This window comes from Manis javanica, chromosome 11 (genome assembly GCF_040802235.1).
Source record: "Manis javanica isolate MJ-LG chromosome 11, MJ_LKY, whole genome shotgun sequence".
In the NCBI taxonomy this organism is placed as follows: Eukaryota; Metazoa; Chordata; class Mammalia; order Pholidota; family Manidae; genus Manis; species Manis javanica.
The window spans coordinates 46,870,195-46,889,517 of NC_133166.1; the positions used below are offsets into that span (position 1 = coordinate 46,870,195).

General features: G+C 36.6%; 1 protein-coding gene across 2 annotated transcripts in view; it reads left to right on the forward strand.

Moving 5' to 3' along the window:
- The window catches only part of ANO3 (anoctamin 3), a 258,609-nt gene that overhangs the window by 91,508 nt on the left and 147,778 nt on the right, over positions 1-19,323 (forward strand). Inside the window, exon 1 of one of the 2 annotated variants that reach the window (XM_073216341.1) lies at positions 9,692-9,839. The exons of the other annotated variant lie outside the window; for it this stretch is intronic. The gene's annotated coding sequence lies outside the window, so the exon portion shown is untranslated. Of the gene's footprint in view, positions 1-9,691; positions 9,840-19,323 lie in introns of those variants that run through there. 2 annotated transcript variants of the gene reach the window in all.

Sequence of the window (19,323 nt, forward strand, 5' to 3'; positions counted from 1 at the left end):
ACTGGGCTGCTGCAACCTTAGGGTAAATTCCTAGAACTGGAATTCCTGGGTCAAATGGTATTTCTATTTTGTGCTTTTTGAGGAACCTCCATACTCCTTTCCACAATGGTTGAACTAATTTACATTCCCACCAGCAGTGTAGGAGGGTTCCCCTTTCTCCACAACCTCACCAACATTTGTTGTTGTTTGTCTTTTGGATGGTGGTGATCCTTAGTGGTGTGAGGTGGTATCTCATTGTGGTTTTAATTTGCATTTCTCTGCTGACAAGCTATGTGGAGCATCTTTTCATTTGTCTGTTGGCCATCTGAATTTCTTCTTTAGAGAACTCTATTCAGCTCCTCTGCCCATTTTTAAATTGGATTATTTGCTTTTTCTTTATTGAGGTACATGAGCTCTTTCTATATTTTGGATGTCAACCCTTTATCAGATCTGTCATTTATGAATATATTCTCCCATACTGTAGGGTACCTTTTTGCTCTATTGATGGTGTCCTTTGCTGTACAGAAGCTTTTCAGCTTGATTTAGTCCCATTTGTTCATTTTTCTTTTGTTTCCCTTCCTCGGGGAGATATTTTCATGAAGAAGTTGCTCATGTTTATGTGCAAGAGATTTTTGCCTATGTTTTTTTTCTGAGAGTTTTATGGTTTCATGACTTATTTTCAGGCCTTTGATTCATTTTGAATTTACTTTTGTGTATGGGGTTAGACAGTGATCCAGTTTCATTCTCTTACATGTAGCTGCCCAGTTTTGCCAGCACCATCTGTTGAAGAGACTGTCATTTCCCCATTATATGTCCATGGCTCCTTTATCATATATTAATTGACCGTATATGTTTGGGTTAATATCTGGGGTCTCTATTCTGTTCCACTGGTCTATGGCACTGTTCTTGTGCTAGTAACAAATTGTCTTGATTACTGTGGCTTTGTAGTAGAAGAGAAATGCTTTCAGCTTCTTGCTGTTCAGTATGATGTTGGCTGTGGGCTTATCATATATGGCCTTTATTTTGTTGAGGTACTTGCCCTGTATACCCATTTTGCTGAGAGTTTTTATCATGAATGGATGTTGAATTTTGTCGAATCCTTTCTCAGCATCTATGGAGATGATCATGTGGATTTTGCCTTTCTTTTTTGTTTATGTGTTGGATGATGTTGATGGATTTTCGAATGTTGTACCATCTTTACGTCCCTGGGATGAATCCCACTTGGTCCTGGTGTATCATCCTTTTGATGTATTTTTGAAATTGGTTTGATAATATTTTGTTGAGTATTTTTGCATCTATGTTCATCAGGGATATTGGTCTGTAATTTTCTTTTTTGGTGGGGTTTTTGCCTGGTTTTGGTATTAGGGTGATGTTGGCTTCATAGAATGAGTTTGGGAGTATTCCATCCTCTTCTATTTTTTGGAAAACTTTAAGGAGAATGGGTATTATATCTTCTCTGAATGTGTTATAAAATTCTGAGGTAAATCCATCTTGCCCAAGGATTTTGTTTCTGGATAGTTTTTTGATTACTACTTCAATTTCTTTGCTGGTAATTGGTTTGTTTAGATTTTGTGTTTCTTCCTTGGTCAGTCTTGGAAGGTTGTATTTTTCTAGAAAGTTGTCCATTTCTTCTAGGTTTTCCAGCTTGTTAGCATACAGGTTTTCATCATAGTCTCTAATAATTCTTTGTATTTCTGTGGGGTCCATTGTGACTTTTCCTTTCTCATTTCTGGTTCTGTTGATGTGTGTTGATTCTCTTTTTCTCTTAATATGCTAGAGGCTTATCTACTTTGTTTATTTTCTCAAAGAACCAGCTCTTGGCTTCATTGAATTTTTTCTATTGTTTTCTTCTTCTCAATTTTTTTATTTCTTCTCTGTTCTTTATTATGTCCCTCCTTCTGCTGACTTTAGGCCTCATTTGTTCTTCTTTTTCCAATATCAATAATTGTGACATTAGACTATTCATTTGGGATTGTTTTTCCTTCTTTAAATATGCCTGGATTGCTATATACTTTCCTCTTAAGACTTCTTTCGCTGCGTCCCACAGTAGTTGGAACTTTGTGTTGTTGTTGTCATTTGTTTCCATATATTGCTTGATCTCTCTTTTGATTTGGTTGTTGATCCATTGATTATTTGGGAGCATGTTGTTAAGCCTTAATGTGTTTGTGGGCCTTTTTGCTTTCTTTGTACAATTTATTTCTAGTTTTATTCCTTTGTGGTTTGAAAAGTTGGTTGGTAGAATTTCAATCTTTTTGAATTTACTGAGACTCTTTTTGTGGCCTAGTATGTGGCCTATTCTGGAGAATGTTCCATGTGCACTTGAGAAGAGTGTGTATCCTGTTGCTTTTGGATGTAGAGTTCTATAGATATCTATTAGGTCCATCTGTTCTAGTGTGTTGTTCAGTGCCTCCGTGTCTTTACTTATTTTCTGTCTGGTTGATCTATCCTTTGGAGTGAGTGGTGTGTTGAAGTCTCCTAAAATGAATGCATTGCATTCTATTTCTTCCTTTAGTTCTGTTAGTATTTGTTTCACATATGCTGGTGCTCCTTTGTTGGGTGCATATATATTTGTAATGGTTATATCCTCTTGTTGGACTGAGCCCTTTATCATTATGTAATGTCCTCCTTTATCTCTTGATACTTTCTTTGTTTTGAAGTCTATTTTGTCTGATACTAGTACTGAAACACCTGTTTTTTTCTCACTGTTGTTTGCATGAAATATCTTTTTCCATCCCTTGACTTTTAGTCTGTGCATGTGTTTGGGTTTGAGATGAGTCTCTTGTAAGCAGCATATAGATGGGTCTTGTTTTTTTATCCATTCAGTGACTCTATGTGTTTTGATTGGTGCATTCAGTCCATTTACATTTAGGGTGATTATCGATAGGTATGTACTTATTGCCATTTCAGGCTTTAGATTCGTGGTTAGTAAAAGTTCAAGGTTTGCTTCTTTAGTATCTTACTCCCTAACTTAATTCACTTATTGAGCTATTATAGACACTGACTGGTGATTCTTTATTTCTCTCCTTTCTTATTCTGCCTCCTCCATTCTTTATATGTTGGTTGTTTTATTCTGTGCTCTTTTGTATTTCCTTTAACTGCTTTTGTGGGTAGTTGATTTTATTTTTTGCCTTTAGTTAGTATTTGGTTGGTCTGCTGTCTTTGCTGTGATTTTATTTTCTCTGGTGACATCTGTTTAGCCTTAGGAGTGCTCCTATCTAGAGCAGTGCCTCTAAAATACCCTGTAGAGGTGTTTTGTGGGAGGCAAATTCCCTCAACTTTTGCTTGTCTGGGAATTGTTTAATCCCTCCTTCATATTTAAATGATAATCATGCTAGATATAGTATTATTGGTTTAAGGCCCTTCTGTTTCATTGCATTAAGTATATCATGCCATTCTCTTCTGGCCGTTAAGGTTTCTACTGAGAAGTCTGATGATAGCCTGATGGGTTTTCCTTTGTAGGTGACCTTTTTCCTCTCTCTGGCTGCCTTTAAGCTCTGTCCTTGTCTTTTATCATTTCCATTTCAATTATTATATGTCTTGGTGTTGTCCTCCTTGGGTCCCTTGTGTTGGGAGATCTGTGGGCTTCCATGGTCTAAGTGACTGTTTCCTCCCCAAGTTTGGGGAAATTTTCAGTAATTATTTCTCCAAAGATGCTTTCTATCCCTTTTTCTCTCTCTTCTTCTTCTGGTGCCCCTATAATGCATTTGGATTGGTAACATAGTTCTCTTAATATTCTTTCATTCCTGGAGATCCTTTTATATCTCTCTGTGTCAGCTTCTCTGTGTTACTGTTCTCTGATTTCTATCCCATTAATGGCTCTTGCACCTCATCCATTCTGCTCTTAAGTCATTCCAGAGATTGTTTTATTTCTGCAATCTCCCTCCAGACTTCATCCCTTAGCTTTTGCGTATTTCTCTGAAGATCCATCAGCATGGTTATGACCTTTATTTTGAATTCTTTTTCAGGGAGATTGGTTAGGTCTATCTCCCTAGATTCCTTCTCAGAGGTGGATGTCTGGGTTAGTCTGGTCTATATCAAATTCTTCTGCCTTTTCATGGAGATAGAGGTAGTTGTCGGGAGCTGGCACATGTGTTGGCCGGAAGAACGTTCCTTCTTGCTTGTTTGTGGCCTTCCTCTCCTGGGAGAATGGTGACCCCTAGCGGCTTGTGCTGGGCAGCTACGTGCAGATGGGGTTTCTAATTCTTGTCTGTCCGCTGTGAAAGAAGCTCTGCCCTGCTGCAGTGGGCATGGCCAGGCTCAGGCTGCTGTTCCACTGTGGCGGAGCCGTGTCAGAATGGAAATGGGCAAAAGGCTGTTTATCACCATGAGGGGCCTCCGAACTGCACTGCTGCCCAGGGGATTAGGGTGCCCAGAGTTCCCTGGAATTCCCAGCTGCTGGGCTAAGTGTTCCAAGATGCTTCCATCCAGCTGTGGCATCCCTGTCCCTGTAAGACTTTCAAAAAGCACTCACTATTCTTTGTCCCAGGGGCTCCAGCTGCGGGAACCCACTCGCACATTTTACTGTCCCGTTTCCCTAGTATCCAGCACCCTTCGCAGTGTGTGTCTGCACTCCCAGTGCGGATGGCTAGAGCTGGCTATTTAGCAGTCCTGGGTTCCCTCTCCCTCCCCGCTCTGACTCCTCTCCTCCCACCGGGAGCCGGGCTGAGGGGCCTCAGGTCCCGCCGGGCTGCGGCTTGTATCTTACCCCATTCGTGAGGCACTGGGTTCTCACAGCTGTGGATGTAGCCTGGATGTTGTCCTGTACCTTCTGGTCTCTCTTTTAGGGATTGTTGTATTTGTTGTATTTTCAAAAATATATATGTTTTTGGGAGGAGATTTCTACTACTCTACTCACACCATCATGGCTCCTCCTTCTTTAATATAATTTTATCTTTTAATCCATTTTTAGGAATTTATCCAGAGCTGGTAATTAGATGTTAGCCCAAATAATTATGTTTAAGGATGTTTCTCACACTTTAATTTGTGAGAGTGAAAGTAATAAAGCATTTAAATGTTCTTGAGAGAAAGATGAAATACATAATGCCTTCAAACAAGACATTTGAAAACACACCCCAAACAATTTAAAGATGATGGGAAATTATCACAATGTATGATTATATAAGAAGGTGGTTATAAAAGACAATGTGTAAAGTTCGATATCAAGTATTTAAGAATATCTCATTAAAAATATGTATAATTATATACAACCAATTTGTATAGTGCTCATCACTGGGTGGTAAAATTCAAATAACATAAGCTTATTTCATGTATTCATAAATTTAAGTCATAAGTATTATTATATCATCATTCCCATTTAAAAAATTTAACTCTAGTAAATGACTGTGCCCAGATTTTAAATAAGATGGTTCTATTTCCTAAAATTATTTTTCTGCTTTGCTGCTTTAGCAAGACAAGAACAATTCAGGACTTCACCTTTTTAGTCTGGTGACCATAGTAAATAGCATTTCCATTTAATCCCCTAATGTGTATTAATCACTTATACATCAGAAGCTGTGGCAAGTACTTTGTATGCATTGTCTTATTTAATTTTCATAATAACTCAATGAGAGCAAGTAGTAGTAGTCTTACCTTATCAATGAAGATAATAAGGTTTAAAAAGTAAGTTTCTTGCCCACTCTCCTAGCTAGACAGGAACAAAGCTAGATTACTGTATGTCTCTTTGACTTGAGAATCCAGGTCTTTCTCACTCCAGTTTAATAGGTGTCTGTTAGAAATACACTCACATTTATTCATCATAACTTTCTAAAAACTCTAAAATGTTGCTCTGAAGTAAGCAGATTTGCATTTTAATAATTGTGTGGCTAATTTACAACATCCCAAGAGTGGATTGACCTGTTTGTAATTTACTATTGTATCAACAAATAACGAAGTTAAAATAGGGAGCTTGTTGCAAACTTAATAGTACTAAACCTCAGCAAATGTAGTGACTGGGGAGGTGTAAATCCCTTAGGATTGCATAGTAATCATACACAATAATCGGTGGAAAAAATATTTTTAAATGCGTCTACTACACAATATGTGAACTCGTTTGTCAATCAAACAATAAAATAAAATAGAGTCCACTGTATGGCTACCAACAGCTATATTTAGAGCAGAAACCTAACAAATCAGGACATGGAGACATTTTCATTATGAGAGTAAATTCAGGTGAGGGATGAATTTATTGGGGGTTGTCTTTAGTTCTCTCAAGGACTATATAGGGAAAAATGCTTGTTTATTTAGGGAGTCTTATTTCATAACCAATAAAACGAAATAAACAAGATGCTGCAGATATTTTTTTCTCCCAACACTAGTATCTTGGTAATTAGACACATAAGAGGCTTCTTGAATCCCAACCTACTGGTTTTCTTCATGACTGCTTAAGAATTCAACTTGAAAGATCTCTTAGGCCTCCCTGGAGGACTCTAGCTCTAAAATGACAACTGCAATTATTTGTCTACAGACATTTTACATATGTTTAAGGAATATGAAAGTAAATTCAATAAATTAATTTGTGGGCACACCAGTTAAGAGGTGCAGATAATTGTTCAACTAGATATCTATAGTTAATCAATGTTAGGCTTAAACCAGTTCTCTAACTACTTAGACATGAAGACAGCCAGAGAAGTCAGATCAGAACAATGTTATTTGAAAGCATTAAAAGTCAAATCTACCTCATTAATCTCCTACCTCCAGTCCCTCCAGTTTATGTGTGTAGCAAAAGAAACACAGGATTAGGAGTTGGAACATTAGGAACAATAATATTAAATAACTATAACAGCTAGTATTTATTAAGGACCTTTCAGGGATTTTGTTGATGACCTATGTTTAGCCTCACAATAATTCTAAATAGGTAGGATATGTTTTTGTCCCCATTTCACAGGTGAGGAAATGGAGGTTCAGAATGGCTAAGTGACTTCCCTGTTATATAGCTGGGCAAATAGGCAGGAATTACACAGATGCCACCACACTGTTAAGCCCTATGCTCTGTTGTCCATAATGAAGGTATGTACAAGGGGCTATAGAAACCATAAGGTAAGTATGTCAGGTAGTTAGAGAACATGTTCACACTACTGAGGAATGATCTTGTACATTGGGGAACATGAATATTGTGCTTTCCTCAACATTTTATGCTTAAGAAGAAAATAGTATGAAATCGAGACTCCTATGCTCAAATCCTGGTAAACTGTAGTCATCTCTTCCATGCTGCTTATAGTGTTTCATCTCTTCATGACCTTTTCTTCCATTCACATTGGTTTGAAGACTCCGTGATTTCACCAAATGAGTCCAACGAAGTATGAATATTTTAAGCAACTATCACTGTTCTCAAAGGAAAGGAAAATGTCAACAAAAATAAAGCACTGTTTTGTTTACTAAATTTCTGGAATTAAAAAAAATCATTGTTGCTGTTTACCTTTTCACACAATACAGATCAATATTCCAAATGAGAGTCACCGTTATGGAAAACTATATGCTTTTATTTAATCCCTTGATGTCATAGGCAATTTAAACACAGGGATTACAGCAATATGCCATTTATTATTTAAAGTTTTAAAACATTGTGTGAAGTTAAAATTTATTATTTCATGGGCCTACTGGAAAATCAATTTTTTAGCATGCTGCTAAATTCAAGGTCATAGCAATTAAGTGGCTGCTTTTTCGTTCAGTGTCTTGTGAGTCCCAATTACAAGCTGTCCTGTGGAGGCTTCTTGAAAGTAATAAATGTAATTCCCTGTTGCATCTCATCATGGGATTGTTAACCACAGCAGGGCAAAATTGTTCAATTTTATTTATTTACTTATTTTATAGAGAATAGTTACATCTGTTGCTTTCAGATTACAATAACTTCATGAAAGGCAGCCCAAAGCAAATATGATGCAATATCAAGTTCAACTGATGCAGGGTTATTCAGAAACCACAAAAGTTTCTATTATACCTTTCCCTGATGAACAAGGAAATGAGGCAATTTCCTTGAAAACTTAAAAAAAAAAAGGGAATCTCAAGGGAAACAAAAGCAAAAATGAACAAATGGGTCTACGTCATGCTAAAAAGCTTCTATACAGCAAAGGACAACATCAGCAGAACAAAAAGGCATCCCACAGTATGGGAGAATATATTTGTAAATGACATATACAGCAAGGGGTATATATATATATATATATATATATATATATATATATATATATATATATATACCCATATATATATCTCATATATGTCATTTACAAAACAAAGTTACCCCTTGTCATATATGTATATCCAAAATATGTAAAGAACTCACATGCCTCAACACCCAAATAGCAAATAATCCTATTAAAAAATGGGCAGAAAATATGAACAGACACTTCTCCAAAGAAGAAATTCAGATGGCCAACAGCACATGAAAAGATGCTCCACATTGCTAATTATCAGAGAAATGCAAATTAAATCCACAATGAGATATCACCTCACACCAGTTAGGATGGCCAGCATAGAAAAGACTAGGACCAACAAATGCTGGCAAGGATGCAAAGGGGAACCCTCATGCACTGCTGCTGGGAATGTAAACTAGTTCAACCATGTGGAAAGCAGTATGGAGGTTCCTTAAAAAACTAAAAATAGAAATACTATTTGACCCAGGAATTCCACTCCTAGGAATTTACCTTAAGAATATAGGATCCCAGTTTCAAAAAGACATATGCACCCCTATGTTTATTGCAGGACTATTTACAATAGCCAAGAAATGGAAGCAACTTAAGTGTCCATCAGCAGATGAATGGATAAAGATGTGATGCATATACACAATGGAATATTATTCCGCCATAAGAAGAAAACAAATCCTACCATTTGCAACATGGATGGAGCTAGAGGGTATTATGCTCAGTGAAATAACCAGGTAGAGAAAGACAAGTACCAAATGATCATCTCTGGAGCATAAGAACAAAGGAAAAATCTGAAGGAACAAAACAGCAACAGACTCCACAGAACCCAAGAATGGACTAACAGTCACCAAAGGGAAAGGGACTGAGGAGAGTGGGTGGGAAGGGAGGGGGCAGGGGAATAAGGGGCATTACTATTAGCACACATGTTGTAGGGGTGGGAGGCATGAGGAAGGCACTATAGCACAGAGAAGACAAGTAGTGACTCTACAGCATCTTATTACGTTGATGGACAGTGACTGTAATGGGGTGTGTGGTTGGGACTTGATAATGGGGGGGGAATCTAGTAACCACATGTTGCTCATGTTATTTTATATTAATGATACCAAAATAAAAAAATATATATATATATATAAGGAATCTAATAAGCCCCACTTATCTATCAAAAAGCATGATCTGGCTCACCAATAAGAGTTAGTTTTCTTTACCAGACCACTGTTACTGAGCCTGAAACATGCCTCCCACCTTTTATGTTAATCTGCCCAATTTATTCAAATAACAGAAGAATGTAAAGTAGATTATTAAAAATTGATAGTAGAATCATCAAAGTGTCACTGGCATTATATGACTAAATGCCACTTAGGTGAATCATACATAGACACTTTTAACGAATGACACATGAAGGCAGCCCCTACCTGACCCCGCAACCATCTCCCTTAAATAAATTTTTAAAAATGCAGAAGCTCTTATAAAGAGAACAGTTGTCTTTTTAAAAAAATTATTATTCAGACTCAGGCATTTAAAGAGTTGTCTAAAAACCCTCCAGTCAAATGCTTTGTGCAGCATTCAATATGTAACCCTCTAGCTAATGGAAAAAGCAGGCAGTGGCAGGGAGAACTCGGTTGTCACGCTGAAGAGTGCTATGAAGAAGATTGTCATTTGAAACTCTGTTGTCAGCAATGAAGGATTCCAAATGCAGCTGAACCCAGAATTCTGACTGTGGTATGTTTAAATGTACATCAATCTAGAAATTCTGTATTACCTTTTTGTTTTCTTAAAAATACGTAGAGAAGCCAATTAAGAATAAGTGGTACTGATTTCAGAATTGAAGATGAATCTATCTGTTATCCCAAAACATAAGAAATGTGTTTTTTAAAATAAACTATGATCTAAATTGTTATATATTAAGCATAAGTGTCTATCTTGCATGTAGAACAAATACCGCCACTCTGAAGTTTTGACTGTTTTCAGATGTTTGATTATTGGTTTCACTGAAATAGTTACTAATCACTCTACTCTAAAATTAGTTCTAGTTTCAAAATAATATGAAATATAATTACTTGTAAAAGAATGTGTTTTTAAAATGTTCTTAAGAAATTATTTTTATACAAGATGCCTTAGTAAATAATTTCAGTCAAAATAGAAACTCTGAGGAAAAACTCTGAATTTAAAGAAGCAAATCTAAGAGCATTAAATGTTAATATAAACAAGTGACAAAACTATGAAATTCACTGTGATTTAAGCTAGGAAACAAAATTTTTCAACCAGCTGTTTTTATTTTCTCATGGCTTTAAATGTGATAAAAAAAAACTAATTTTGTCCCATTCTGAAAGTTTTATTTTCATTTCTTTGTTTAAAAAAGTCAACTGCTGCCCTTTGGAGATCAGAGGTTCAATTTCCAAGTCTTATCACTTAAAATGGATAATCAGTGATATGGAAATAAATGTTATTTTCTTTAAGAAAAATACTTATATAGCATTTAAAATATAAAAATAAGTGAGCAGGAAAGATGTATTCAAATATATTATCTCTAAATTACTTCCACTAAGACAATATTTAAAGCTTATATCTTAAAAAATTTTTTTATTTCATCAAGAACCCAATAGAAAACTACAGTCTGTACTCCATCATAGACTGTTCTACTTGAAAGGCTTAGCTTTTGGTGTTCCTTAGGTAAACCAGAAGACCTTTGATTTTGAGTAAATACAATTGATGGGAGAGAGAGCAATATAAGACAGTCTAAAAAAACAACACAGTACAATGCCTGTTACATTATAGAAATTCAATCAACATTTTATTTCTCCCGTTCAGTTCTTTAACTTTTAATAAGAGCATTTGCACTTGCTTCGCAGTGTTTATTCTTTCTATTGGATGTACTGCTTATTGTATGGCATCAGAGTCACACTTTATCCAATTATGCAGGTCAAGTAACTGAGGTGTTTTAGATCCAATCTTGTCTCATTTTCAATGATTAATTTTTTTCAATCTTTTTGTAACTCCAGTCAAACTGTGTTTCTCTGTTTCAGTGAACCAGCTCTATTTTGTAGGACACTCCAAATGTGAAAAGCTTATGATTCCCCTTAAATGAAATAACTAAAATCATTATGGGAAAAATCCACCTCAAAGGCAAATTGTCTGATCAATTATCCAGATTGGTTGACTATTTGAACCATCTTGAGAAAAGTAGGAAATACAGTTTTTCCATAGTTATACCCGATTTTTGGCTGAATTAATACTCAAGCCACTGGTATGAAAGTAGCTTTACATTTGAAGACTCTTTTCAGGAAAGAACATGTGTTGCATAATTATACTTAATGTTCAGAAGAAATATGTATGTTTTACTACCTTAGAAACAAACCTATAGCAGAACTAGCACTGTTAAGTTAAAATATATAAAAAAAATTCTTCTTGGACAATTTTTCCTCAGTAAAGTAAGAGATTATATTCAGTGATAGTTCAGGTTCAAACCTTACATTCTAATAAATTTTGGCTGCAGCAACTTTTAAGCAAAATACGTATGTTTCTTTTTCTAAACAAATACCTTACAACAGTGGATGTCTAACCTGGAAACATAATCACCTGTAGGGCTTATTAAAAAAAACAGATGACCAGGGCCACCCTCCGCCCTGCCCCCAACACCCTCCAGAGCTTCTCATAGTAAAAATTCCAAGAATCTGCATCTCTAACAAGTTCCCAGATGATGTTGATGCTGCTCATGCCGGTACTACATTGAGAAAAACTGCCTTAAATCTTCCTTTAATATCTCCAGTGGACTCTGCATTTTGAGAATCTACCATGTGCTAGACTCTGGATATGCACTGATGAATAAAACAGGCAAATCCCTGCTCTTGCAGAGCTTGTAGTCTAGTGGAGGAGTCAGAAAATAAATAAGTAAACCAACATATAAATACCCACGTACAAGTTGTCATTAAGTGGGTCCTTAAAGAGTGAAAGGGGAGTAGTTGGGATGGATGGTCAGGGAGGCAACCAGTCCAAGGTATTAAAGGAAAGAACTGATATATGAGAATCAGCCGAGGAGGGAAAAGTGGGAAAAAGAGGCAGCCCAGGCAGAGAAGAGCCACATAAGACAGCCTTGGGGTGGAAAAGAGCCTGGCTCGTTTGAGGTACTGATGTGCAGCCTGTCTGGTGGGATCAGAGAGTCTGGACTCAGGATGGCCAAAATGAGATGAGAGAGACAGGTGAGCAGGTATGGTATTGCAGGGGGCATATGTTGGGGAGTTTGGATTTTATTATAACTTTCACAGATTTTGAGCAGATTTCTGTTTCCATAAAATCACTGTGTACAGGAAGGGTGGGAAACGAGAAGTGGGACTGATGTTAAAGCATTCCAGCTGAAAGATGACTATGATTTAGTCAGGGGTGCTTGCAGTTAAGGTGATATATCACTTAGTTTCTAACATTAAAATACAGAAACCACTTAGTTATATAACTACAGAGGTGGTAGTCATTAAAAGGTCACATTGAATTTTATTATAATGGCATGGGAACATGTCAAGGAAGTAAAAAAAGGAAGGTTTGAGAGCAAAATTATAATTATTCATGCGTAAAAGAGGCACCTATCATAGTAGTGGGGTTATAGGTGATTTTTTATTCCCTTTTTTTTATGTAATAACATAAAAGTGCATATTATTATGAAATCCCCAAGTTAAGATATTTAATTGAGAAGAAAAAAAACTGCATTTGAGAAGACAATTACAGATTGAATGACTGAGTCATTTGTATGTATGTAAGTGGGCATGTGTGTGTGCATACACACTCCAGGCACTATGTGAAGTATAGTGGATATAAAATAAATAAAATATAGTTCCTATCCTAAGAAAGTTTGCAGTTTATTGGGGACAATAAGAATAATTACATTGGTCTCAAATGTCCAAGTACATAAGAGTCATCCTTTATGCTGTTTGACAGTCCTTCCAGGTACCAATTGCTTCTATCACAGCCAGTACTCTAATTAGCCTTGAATACACTCCCTTTTCTTGCCCCATACCTTTGCCTGTAGAGTTTTCTCCCCTTCCTTCTATTCATTTTTCAGGAATCAAATTACATATCCCTTTTTTAAAGGCTATTTTTTAGAGTGGTTTTAGGTTTGCAACAACATTGGGAGGGATGTACAGAGATTTCCCATATACCCCCTGACCCTGCCCATGCATAGTCTCCCACATTACCAACAGCACTCACCATAATGGTATGTTTTTACCAAGAATGAACCTACACTGACACACCATAATCACCCATAGTCCATATTTTATCTTAGGGTTCACTTGATATTGCACTTTCTGTGGGTTTAAACAAATGTATAATGACGTGAATCCATCACTATATTATTATATGAGCATTTTCACTGCCCCAAAAACCCTCTGCTTATTTCTCTCTCCCTGTCTTCCACCACTTCTCTCCAATCCTCGCTGACAATCGATCATCTTTGGATTAGCATATTGTTTCCATAGTTTTGTCTTTTCCAGAATGTCATATAGCAGGGATTATATAATATGTAGTCTTTTCAGATTGGGTTCTTTCACTTAATAAATGCATATCAGGTTCCTCTATATCCTTTTGTGGCTTTATAACACATTTATTTTTAGTGCTTAATAATATTTGATTGTCTGGATATATCACAGTTTATATGTTCATCTACTGAAGGATGTCTTGGTTGCTTCCAAGTTTTGTCAGTTGTCAATAAAGCTACTATAAACATCCATACGCAGGATTCTGTATGGACTTAGGTTTTCAGCTCCTTTCGATAAATACCAAGGAGTACAGTTTCTGTATCACATAGTAAGAGTATGTTCAGTTCTGTAAGAAACCGCACACTGTCTTCCAAAGTGGGTGTACCATTTTGCATTCCCACCAGCAATGAATGACAGTTACTTTTGCTCTAATTCCTTGTCAGCATTTGCTGTTGTCAGTCTTTTGGATTTTGGCTATCCTAATAGTTGTATAGTGGTATCTGATTGTTTTCATTTGCATTTCCTTGATGATACATAATGTACAGCATCTTTTCATATGCATATTTGCCATCTATAGATCTTTTTTGGTAAGGTATCTGTTAGTGACCACATACTGTTTTTAAATTTTTTTTTAAATTACTGCTTGAGTTCTTTATTTCAGATAATAGTCTTTTATCAAATGGATCTTTTAAAAATAGTTCTCCTAGTCCTTGGCTCATCTTCTAATTCCTTGATACTGTCTTTCCAAGAGCAGAATTTAATTAATTCTACCTAATGAATTATTTCTTTCATGGATCAGGTCTTTCATTTTTTATCTGAAAAGGTATCACCATATCCAAAGTCATCTAGGTTTTCTCCTGTGTTATCTCCTAAATGTTTCATAGTTTTACATTTTACATTTAGGTCTGTGATCCATTTTGCATTATTTTTATGAAGGTATAGAATCTTGTTTAGATTCATTTTTTTTTTTTTTTTGCATTGGATGTTTACTTGTTCCCGCACCATTTGTTGAAAACAAGGTGTCACTTCTGAAGGAAGACGTTTTCTCTTTCTCTGGATAGTCACTTTATCTTTGCTCTATAGCACTTGCACTCACCCTTCCTACAGCACAAATAACACCAAATTGCAATTATTTGTCCTCCTATAAGTCTACCTGACTAGATTTTTCTCTCTTAAAGGATAGGGATCAAGGATTAATTATTTTTCTTTGCAATTACTTCAGCACCTTGCTCAGAGCCTGACTCATAACAGAAATTTGCAATAAACTTGTAAATTGAGTGAACGTGAAAGAGTATTAGAAAAACATTACAACTTTAGTGTGACCTTAGAGTTGTTAGTGTGGACTTCAAGAGCTAAGATAAAGTATATAAAAGAGGAAAAAATAAAGATTGCCTTTAAAAATAGATAAAATTTTGAGTAATTTTACTTCTAGGAATTTGTATTAATAAAATAGGCTCATGGATATATATGAACAAGGATATTCATTTCATCATTATAAATCATAGCAAAGAATAATTTCCAAAAAATAATAAAGCCAAAATATTCTTCAACAGAATGTAAATAAGCAATGATATACCCATCAACCCTTAAAGTGTTCACCTATTTAACAGTACCATATGATATAGCTAAACTGCAACACTAGTCCTGAAGTTGGCCGATTGCACAACAATAAATAAAGCATGGAGATAAAAAATTGTGGCATTCCCCACCCCTGGTTCTAGGATTACCTGACCCATCATCAGATCCAGTTGACGTGAGCTTCTGTGACCATCAGGCCTTGGACAGTCCTCTCTGACATGCTAGGGAATGTTTAGGAAATACCAGTGTCATGTATCCTTGATTCTATGTGTATTCTTTAAATTAACTTTGTTTCCTGCCTAACTCAAATGAAATCTAGTAGATCTTTATATATTGATGTTAAAAATGTATTTTTTTTTATTTTCCCCAAACATCATATCCTCTGTGGTTCAGATACAGTGACAGACAAGATCCTCAAGCTAAATTTCACTCTGGGATGTTCTCCAAGAACTGTAGGGAAAGATGCTTCCTCCCCAACCACAGGAAGGAAGGTATTTTTAGAGGGAAGGAATGAGACAAACAAAAAGCAAAACAAAAAGCAAGCAAACAAAAACAGAATTTAGAGACAGAGATAGAGATGAGATGTAATAGTAAAGAGGTTAGAACAGACCTCTCAATTTATGTAATAAATCCTTCAGTTTGATTCTGAAGAGCAAATATAGCACTGGAGGATATTGTGTTTATGATGTCAGGATTTTGATCTTTTATATATTTGATAGAAGTAGTAAATAAAAATAAAAATTAAAAATGATAGCAGTAGGTTAGCACACATAACATGGGGGTCACGGGGAAGGCAGTATAGAACAGAGAAGACAAGTAGTGACTCTCTAGCATCTTACTATGCTGATGGACAGTGACTGTAATGGGGTATGTGGGGGAGACTTGAGAATGGGGGCAATCTAGTAACCACAATGTTGCTCATGTGATTATATATTAATGATACCAAAATAAAATAATAATAAGAGGAGTAATTATAAGTCATTAACAATATGTGCCAAAGAGTACCTAGAGCTTTTCATAATATGTGAAAAAGAGATGATTCCTACCACCCTTTTAAAGGTATAAATCTTTCAATGTAAGGTAATAGCTAAGAGCTTGACTCCTGGACTTGAACACATGAATTTGTATCTTGGTGCTGCCTCTTACACGTTATAGTGAAAAAATTGTTTATATTCTCTGTGCCCCAGATTTCTTCTGTATAAAATTAGATGGGAGAATCACAGCAGTCAATAATACTTACTTCATAAGATATTTGTGAGGAGTCAATGAATGAATGAATATTTATTTAAAAATTAGAATTGTGCTGGCACATAGTAATTAATCAATAAGTAAAAATATTCATATTAACAGATGGGAAAATTAAAAATCTGAGAGATTAAATTAACTTGTCCAAGGGCACATGGTCAGACTGAGTGGCAAAGCTGGCCTCATTCCTTTGTAGTCTGTTTCTGGGCTGAGAAAGGGAAGGAGATTGGGATTAGCAAAACAAAAAATCCAGGAGAAAGAGGCAGATGCTTAGAAGTTTTAGGACTGTAGGAGGGCAAAAAAGGAGAGAGAGGGAGAGAGAGAAACAAACCAAAAAAAAAAAAATGATCTGGGAGAAGAGATTTGTTTCATACACTATGTGATGTAAAAACTCTCATTTTCCATCACACTAGAGGTAGCAAATTCTACTTTGAGTGCTCTCTACAAATGGGACTGGTTATGAGGAGACAAGTGAAAAAGAGGATGAGGGGAAGTTCATAAATGCTGTATGTTATATGTTTATAATCTAAGAAAATAGACCTCGAATACCGAATACTGTAAAGCTGCTTTCTCCCTGCATTACTAACAAATGGTGAAGGATCTTCGAAGGGCTTGATAATGCCTAGGTCAGACCTTGTCGATAGGATTTATCTTCAAGGGTTAGATGGAGATGGTGGGTAGAGAATGAACTAAGGCATGTGGAAAAACAATCTGTATGAAGTTAAGAAAGCAAAGAGGGGAAAGAGGTCTTGTAAACAAAATAAGAATTGGTTGTTGCTCTGAGAAACTTTTAAAAGGTTAACAAAACCTAAACGATACATAAAAATTGTTAAGTTCCAAAGCCAAAGCATGTCACCATTAAAAGGGCAAAGGCTCTTCTGCCTTCTTGAGTTTCTCATTCCAATACAGAAAAGCAAAAACATGTTTATGGGCCATGAACCATGGGCCGTGGCAGAAGTATAGCTTAGTTATCTAGAATTAAAATGGTATTTAATTAAAATTGGGTTCTCCTTGGGGCATTGGAATGAGACTAAGCTTTAGTGCCTTATTACTTAATTAGGGTTTTAATGGATATCTTCAGCTCTGTATCAGCTCTTCCATGTTGCTTCTAGAGTGTGTGTTCATAGATGCTTTTGCTAAAAAGCATCTATGACCCCCTCTGATTATTTTTTTCTTACAGTTTATACGGTTCACAGGGTTTTGTTTTTTTACTTTTTTTTTTATGTACCTGGCCTTACAGGGTCATTCTACTTACATGTTATCTGATTAGTAGGACTCATCTGTTCAGTAAGGCTATTTCTGGTCAGCCCCAACTGGAATGATGACTTCCTATATTTAAATTCTGTGCAGTAGTAGTCTCTTTAAATGTATAATTTAAAATACTTATTATTTGCCAAACTATCACTTGTCATTTAACACCTCCTTTTCTTTTATGTGCACATATTTCCCATCCTATCCCCCATTCAGAGTATCATCATTTAATAATTACAGCAATAAGTTCACTGCATTTACTGCCTACTAGTCACTCTTAGGCAAATTCACTAATTTGACTAAACCATGAAGTTGGGTCTGTCTTGTTCAGTTTTTCACCCATACCTAGAATAGTAACCAGACAAAAGAATACTTGTGAGTGAGAATTTAATTTTATATTCTAAGGAATATTTGGCTACTACTTTATGAATAAGGAAACAAATGAGCACGGAGATTGGAAAATCCAAATCTAGGTAGCTACTTATGAAGCAGAGACAGAAATCAAATTCAGATCTGTTTATCTCCAAAAAATAAGCATTTAATTGCAGGCTGCACTAGCTCCCATATGATGAAAAGAAAGTCATAGGTAGAAAAAGGCACAGTTTTCAGCCCATGATAGCTGCTTTTAATGGACTTTTTCTTGTTCAAACAAGTATGTATGACCTCACTTTTGTGGGTAAAATTGCAATATTTCCAGAATCTCTCTCCTGGCCTTAGTGCATCTCCATATCAGTAGGTGTTTCCAAGAGGCGGAGAGAAGTAGTCCATCTCCATATCATATCAATAGGTAATTACAAGGAGGAGCAAGGGCACATCTGGACCAGAGAGATTGGGTGGGGCTCCTTTGTGCAGCCAGGTCACAAGAGTCACAGGTGAGCAGAAGTGGATCACTGCTTATAAACAATAAACAGGTTTCTCTCACTTTGTTTCTCCCTTTGACTGATATCAGCTTCAAAAGTAATTTTCCCTGGGGAGGAAATTTATTTTACTGCCAGAGTTATAGTTAGTGGTGATCGGTAAGATCTCTGAACCTGAAATCTTTCTTCATGGGTGTGATACTTAGGTGGGCTGCCCCTAGAGATGGTGGGGTCATAACTGGAAACTCCCCTGTGGGTGGTGGGGAGGCCCCAGACGCTGCAGTGGTGGAGGATGTGGCTTCACCCTTACGCCCCCTATCCGTGGGGCTTACAACTGGGGAGCCCCTAGTGGAGAATTGGTCTAGAATAAAGCACCTCCTAGATGGGTGGGGTGATCCCCATAATTGGGGAATCAGCCCTCCATGAAATAGAAGACTGCTTAGAGGCCCTGAGTGGCTGTGTAGCAGCCGGGATTGTGGGATGTTTGTTTCTAGAGATAGTGGAAAGGGTTATCAAGGAGAGGGAACACTTCAACAGGAAAGAGACACACTTGGACATTACTTGGAGGAGCTTGGTGATGACCATGGGGTGCCCTTAAGAAAGAGAAACAGTTATTGAGAAGACGTGTTGTGCTCCTAGAAGATATGTGAGCAGCAAGGGAAGCGGCAGCAGGAGAATCTGTGTTGTAGGATGTCATGGGGGAGGGGAAGGAAGAGTGGTGCCTTCAGCCCAGGAGATGGTAGAGGAGATGGTGAGGCAGGAGGAGTAGATGGGGACGAGAGCCGAACTGTTGCTGAGGCGACTGCC